Below are 7637 nucleotides of genomic sequence, written 5' to 3'. Positions count from 1 at the left end.
GATAGTCAATAGTATTTGAGGCTTTAAATACCAAATAACATTTGGTCATATGTAACCCATGTGTACACACATATACAGACATAAATTAAACATTTTTATGGACATGATTATACAACAACAGATAATGATGAACATTGATTGGCTTAAATAATATTGTCCTGACAATGCTACTATAATCAGAATGAGTTTTGTGGAGATAAGACAAATGAATTGAAAAACGTCTGTTGTTCGGGTCACGATTGATTTTTTGAAGTGTTCTGAGTTTTATAGGGAAATCGAGAAATATCTTTTATGTACGTTTTAAATGATTGTAGACTTCGAAAAATTGACACTGTTAATAAAATTCCGCAGTAAACCAATCAAAGCCTTACTAATCAAATCATGAAATTTGGTCTGAAGTTTCCTACGGGGCGAAATGATGAGGAATAGAATGTAGACAAAATAGTCACAATTTGATCAATGCGCAAGCTTTTTATTCCAGTCTAATTGGTTAGGTTCCATGGAAAATGGATAATTTTCGTTGAACGATTCTCATCATAGTTTGTAAAAGTTGCCTCAGCCGGTTCACATAATTGGAGAAGTAAAATTTTTAAGTAACCAAACTTATTAATGAATGAAGACGATTAATCATATTTAGCTTCTATCCACGAACAGACAGAATACTAGTGTGTGCTAGCAATTCAACAATGAAAGTGTTGATTATCAAAGAAGAATGAGGTTTGAAACAAGTCAATGCTAAACGCTTGTTAAAACACGTTTCATAGTTAATCCTGTGTATTATGGGAATAAAACTCACTTGATGTGGAAAGTCAACAAAATGTGGACATCAGTACATTAAAATTATTAAGAATTTGGCGAATAAATTTGATTAGTTACTTACGCCTGTTATCTATTATGGAGGAGTATAGGCACTTACCAGCATTCTCAAACCATATCTGTTCAGGGAAATATTTCTCACTTGTTTCCAATTGCTATTCATCCTTTTTATGTCTGCTTACAATTCTCGACACAATGTGTTCTTTGGTCTTCTTCTTCTTTAGTTTTTTCCGTCTTCCTTCAGGATACCAAGATGACGCTTGCGTCGTGATGCAGTTTGATGATTTCCTAAATGTATGTCCTATACACTTCCAACAACTTTTCCTAATTTCCTCTTCAACTGGAAGCTGAATTGTTCTCTCTCACAGTAAGCTATTGTCGAATGCACATAAATTTGAATATCTCATTATTCTAACTCCTTTCTCCCATTCAATTGATCTCGTCTCATGATATCTTCATATCCCGTGTTGTCCATTATGACTTTGGTGTTTACGTCTCACGTCAGGATGGTCTGATCACTTCTCTACAATCGATTACGGTCTCTCATAAAACTGATCCTTGTCGTCTTCATTTCTATCATTGGTGGGTGCATAGCACTGGATAACACTCATTGTCATTCCATACTCCTTTCTTCGAATGACGTTTTCATGGTTTTCGATCCATGAGGTTCCCATCCAATAAGTGCATTTCGTGCTTCTTTAGACATTATCAGTGAAGCTCATTATGTGTAAGGCATTTTCTTCTTCGTGATCAGAGTTCAAAAGCACCTCTTTGGAATCTAACGTTTTCTGTTCAGCTTTCTTCTAATGGTTTTCACTTGTTCTGGGAACCGTCAAGTTGCATCTCCTCATTTTCTGATCTATTCGATTGGTCGTTCCGGTCTCCTACATTGTCCGGACATTCCACGTACCTATATTAATTGTTGCTCTGGTTGTTAGAAGGGGCATTGGCCTCGTGACTTCCGAAGAATCTCGGCTTTTACTATGATTCGTCATAATTCTTTTGAATGAAGACCGTTTAACTAGGAGGACAGAGTTTAAAGTGTTTGTTCTGGTTAGGTTTTTTTTTAGCAAAATTGTTTTCTACGAGATGGGGTTGCCTACCCCATTCTTTTACCTGTTTTGGGTCCGGCAGTAACCCTAGAAGAGCTACAAGAGGAGTTGAATGAACTGGATGCCGATGTAATAATCTCATATGACAAGATCCAATGATAAATTAAAACCAAGCAAGAACAACAACGTTCATTCATTTTATTTCACGGTTTCTCATTAGCAACATATAACCCGAAATTGCAATTTTCCACATAATTATTAACAAATGTCTTTGATATAGTCTAGTTTTTGAAGCCTAGGTAAAATTTTGAAACGTGACCGAAATCATAACAATTAAAAGATGAGGATAAAAAATGTATGTATAAACTTATTTAAGAGCACTGTGTGTATATATGTTCGAAAGTAATAATGCAAAATAGAGTAATCCAATGTAGTTGGGCAATCGCTCATCATGATAATACCATAATGACGTAATAATCGTTTAGCTAATTATTTAAAAGTATAGGTGTAGCGAATAGTAGGATAGTGTGTTGCAATTTCGCTTTAAATGAAACGAGGATGCGTACATTGTTTACTTGTACAAATAGTTCACCCAATCCACAGTGTCTCATATTCTTACTCTATACAAAAGCGACATCTGAAGATGTTTAAACAAGTGTTCAGTATAGACTGTGTCTGCGAATCTTCAGAGACGAATTTCGCATCTATTATCATTGAATATCGAGGGATATATTCTTATATGACTGAAATTTCTAAAACGTGAATACTTTAACTCAATATAATATTATTAATTTCAATAATTGAGATCATGAGTCAGTTGAAGTTAGACCATGCTGATACACACAGTTCTATGATTATACACTCATTCATCGTAAACGAAATGCGGTTAGATGCCTCACAAGCAGAGCAATAAAGATCTGGTCGACTGATATCATAAAGAAGGAGTTGGAGTTTCTTCATAAAATACTGATTGAGATAGGCTACCCGAGATTTTAGAGAAGTTCATGTATGAGGGTAAAAAATAAGTCGGAGATATTGACTAGTTATGTGAAGCTTCTTCCAAAACGACAGTTAAACGGGGGTTCGGCTAGCGAATATCCTGCATGATAGATTAGCGACGGCAGTTAATAGGAAATTCTACGCATCTAATTCTGCATTGATGTTTTCTAGCAGACCAGTGATATGTACTCAAACAAAGGACAAGTTACCTGAGTTTACCTCTTTGATGTGTATCTACGAATTCAGCTGCTCCTGCAGAGATACCTATAGTGGGCGTACTACCAAGTCACTTTACTAAGGAATGAGTGAACATCCCCAGCTTGGTTTGAAAATGGTCACGCAGCCCTATCTTGGGACACCTATTTGAAGTATTCATTTAGATTAATTTTTTTACTGGTTGTTTGAATATTCTCATTGATGTTTAAAACTGCAATTGATCATTATCTTATTGAAATATGTTCACCATGTGCAGATTGCCTCGATATTACCTTCAGTCACAAGCATTATTGGTAGAGATGATGGTAACTAGTAGTGGAAGCCAGGACACGCGTTTCGTCCTATTTGGGACTCGACAGATGGATGTACCCGCAACCTAGAGTTCATGACGTATGATATGCAACGCAAACTTATGAAAAGCAACCAGATAACAATGAGATCAAACATTAAAAGTTTATTTTTGTAATGCAACAGAATGTAAGCGATTGTTTCACATCCCATTAAAACTAGAACTTTCGTTATTTTATTATTCTTATCACTACTACTAGTACATCTATTTTCTTACTATCAACTAGTACTGTTTACTTATTATGCAATTATGGTGTACAATCTATTTCATTGTGATAGGATAAAAATAAAGAGAATTCAGAGAAGAAAATTCTCCTCTCGATTATGAGCAATTCAAAACAATTCCTGTAGATCGTCTAAATGATGCGTAGGATAATACCTAAAACTAGACGATTACTCACAAAGGAACATAAATCTCATTTATTTGGTTTTCTAAGAAATCGGGATTTTGTGTTGGATCATGCAGATAAGGAAGCAAGTACTGTCCTTTTGGATTTTCTCAACTACGTTATTAAACTATCCTCGATATTATCGGATGCTGATAAATTGTCTAAAGAAATAATTCAAAATGACGCAACTAAAGAAAAAGGATCAGATGTTAATTAAAATCCTAAGAATGATAAAAGATGAGTCTATTATCAGTTGTGACCTACATGAATATCTTGGACCGTCGGAATGCATTATACTAAAACTATAAAGACTCCTAAAAGTTCATACTTCCAAAACGTTATATGAATAACTCTTCGTATCATTTGATTGTTAAATGGTTAGCTGAAATTCTACGACTTATCGGAAATGTATACGTTATTCTTCTAAACGATGTATTTTGCTTTAAACCTAACCACTTTTTGGGTTATTAATTTGGATATATAATTGTGGAATCAGAATAGAATATATTAAAGTGAATAATAATGATCGTTATCAATCATGTAGACAAGGGATTACGTTTTTCCAGTCATATGTAGACATTTTTAGATTATTCCTCTAAGAATAAATTTGACTATGGCTCAAATGTCGATTGAGTGACTAGACATACAAATGAGATAAAAAATAACAGATGACATTTATAACTGGTTATTTGCTAACTATTGGACAGAGGAAAAATGTACGATGCCAAAATGGTATAATATAGGATAAGAATTGTGAATACACTGTACATGCAAATAGGTTGGACAAAACTGGCAAATTCACTCTTAACACACACACACAGGTTTATTATTGTCATAGTTATTAGTTTACATGAAAATAAATTGACCTAATAAATAAAACAAGTGAGAATTATTACTTTCCTAAAATTTATGAGTAAAGTGTCTCTTACCTACCGCACTCAAGCCAGGTACAACTGAACAATAAAAAGAATCACAACGTTTCAGTGATGAAAATCATCTATTCAATAATGTCAAATTTGAAGCTACGCCTACGTGATTTATTCTTATCCTTCAATACATATATTATTATAATCATCCTATTTGTCCCATCACCCTTATGTTTGACCTTGTCAATTGCCCACTTGTAACCTTGAGGACGTTTTATTTCTGTATGTATGCTGGTGCGCATGTGTCTAAATGTTAACTTGTATCGGTCTTATGCTTGTAAATGCTGATCACCATTTACTCATTGATTTGAGGCATCAGTCTTTCCACTTTGCATCGCACATCGTCTGTCTGAATAATGTTGTCTGAAATAAGTTCTTTCAACTTAATTAGTATTTGATATTTTAATTATCTCCGTCACCCAAACGAGGTTATCCTAAGTAGAGTTTACGAAATCAAACGGAGAATTTACGTTAATAACTCATTCATCACTTGTTCTTTATGAAGTCTGACCATAAAAAAAACAATAAGGGATGGAGATTTTTTGTACACAGGCATGTGGTTTGAATTGGTGAGTTACTATACCTTCAGCTGTGGATAAGATCAATGAAACTAGTAAGTGACTCAGTGAGACAGTTTATCGTAAGGCGAGTAATTTCACGAAAAAATACAATTAGCAGATTAGCGTGGAGCTCACCATGGTGACAAAATGTAATATGCATGTTTAATCACTGTCTGTGAGAGAAATATACTTAGTTGTTAATTAACTCTAATTCGTAATCGTTGTCTTGAAATGGTTTTTACAAAATAATTCGATATTTTTAGTCAGTAAATTAGTCAACATTACTATACATATTTATATTACAGAATTTGGTCCTTACGTCGATGTTATCCAACTTATTAATTAAGATTATCAAAATATTTTATCATCATTTTTTAAAAATAATATGAAAACAACAACTACAAATTACACCCAAGAATACATATCGTAACATTACACTTCATACATAGGAACTCACCCCCAGTTGTCCTTGCAGAACAAACAAAGTCACTCCTGGATCTCAAACGAGAACCGTCTTCGATGCTCTACGGCTGGAACAAATAACATTTAGCACAAACACCAACATTGGTATCGTCTAATTCTGTACTTGGCTCAGAGACGTTCACTTCAGCCATGTCTTTACTGTCACTACTCTATATGGTTGCATAAAGATCTACATTTTAAAACGAATCATTTCTACTGTTAATCTCTTGGTCTACGGTATTGGATAATGTATTGCTAGGGTTGTTTTAAGGATGATCGACTGCATTAAATGGAAGACGTGAATAAAATTTAATAACTGGGTGCGAAGATGAAACAAAATAGAATGTGTAACAAGTAGTTAACGACCGAGTAAAATTCTTTATGATTTATTCATATTTGACTCATATGTTTTATTATTTCACTTCGTTGTAATAATTGACCAATGTTTGAATACTCACTGAACAAAACCCAACTTAATTCACAACAACTGATTTGGACTCAAGAGTGCAGTTGATCAGATGTTAACATGATAACTGAATTTCATATCTGAAAAGAGCAGTTGAATCACATCACTTCCGTGTCCATAGCATACCTCTCAATGAGACCTGTGATTGAATACGTACTTTCTGACAATTTGACTATTTGATGAACTTCTGTACTCATTTCAGTTCTCAGTAATTGACATGCTTTGTACTGATATAATTCCTTATTTACATTAATTCTCGACTTCTCTGGATCAGGACGTTTCTCAACACTTTTTCCTTATTTCATTCAGTCTTGCACGGAGCGAGTAGCCACTCCTTGAAAATAAATGGAACGCATAACTCAATGAAGGGCACTTACTAATGAGGTTGCACATCTTCGTTATCCTGTGGGTTAATTCCATAAGGTTCGTGTTATTTTCTATTAAAAGCATTCCTTGCGGCTTAAACGTCCTGGTCTACTTTTATTCTCTGTTAAGATTATTTTGCAGATTATGAGAAAATGTAGAACTGTCTTCTTCAATAGCACTCGAGTAAAAATTGTATCTATACAGATTCATTTCATTGGAGTAAGCTTACCTTTACCGTTCAGCGTTTTTCACATACGTCAGGCAAAGAAACAGTTGGAATGTTTCATGCAAGATATTTTTATGCATAACTTATTAATCAAACGAAGTGTACCCACTGAAGAACACTACGTATTATGTTTACTCGACATAATAAATGATGCGCTTCTGGAAAGCCGATAAGTGGTACAGGGTTTATGGTGAGACTGTCGTCAGTGATGAAATATCTCACAGGTACACCTGTCAAAACATTGTCTTCTAAGGAAATTATGGAACTGCTAATCAATCCAGGAGTTTCCTTGACCATAAATCTAGATTCTATCTTTATCGTCTTGATGCAGATATCTAATACCACTATTTCGTAAAAAGATATACCATCCACTTGTAGATACCATCAATATCTACGATATGTGCAGCTAACGTCTCAAAATCATTTGTGAAGTAAGGGCCTTAATCCAGGTTAGGCCGACCTGGAAGTTTTGGTCGTTAAAACGAATGTTGTCTCATGTCGTGTGTGATTATATTTATTCCGTAATTTTCATGTACAAAAGCGATGCCAATCAGAGCTATAGTTCCGGATATCAATAGAAAGCCAGTCTTATTCTTTTGATCAGCTGTCAATGAGGGTCTTTCTCATAAGCGACATTCAGAAAATCGTGACCACGTACCCACTGACTATCAAGAAACTGCATAAAAGCCTCCTATTGGCCGAACAAATGTATTAGTTTCAGAATCATAACCAACAACCTATCCATATCACTTGATAAAGAAGTTACTATGAAACAAACCTTTTTGTCGCTTGAGTTGTCGGTGGCTGAGGG

Source organism: Schistosoma haematobium, chromosome 1 (assembly GCF_000699445.3).
Source record: "Schistosoma haematobium chromosome 1, whole genome shotgun sequence".
Taxonomy (NCBI): Eukaryota; Metazoa; Platyhelminthes; class Trematoda; order Strigeidida; family Schistosomatidae; genus Schistosoma; species Schistosoma haematobium.
The sequence above is the reverse complement of the archived record's forward strand: the minus strand, read 5'-3'. Positions refer to the sequence as shown.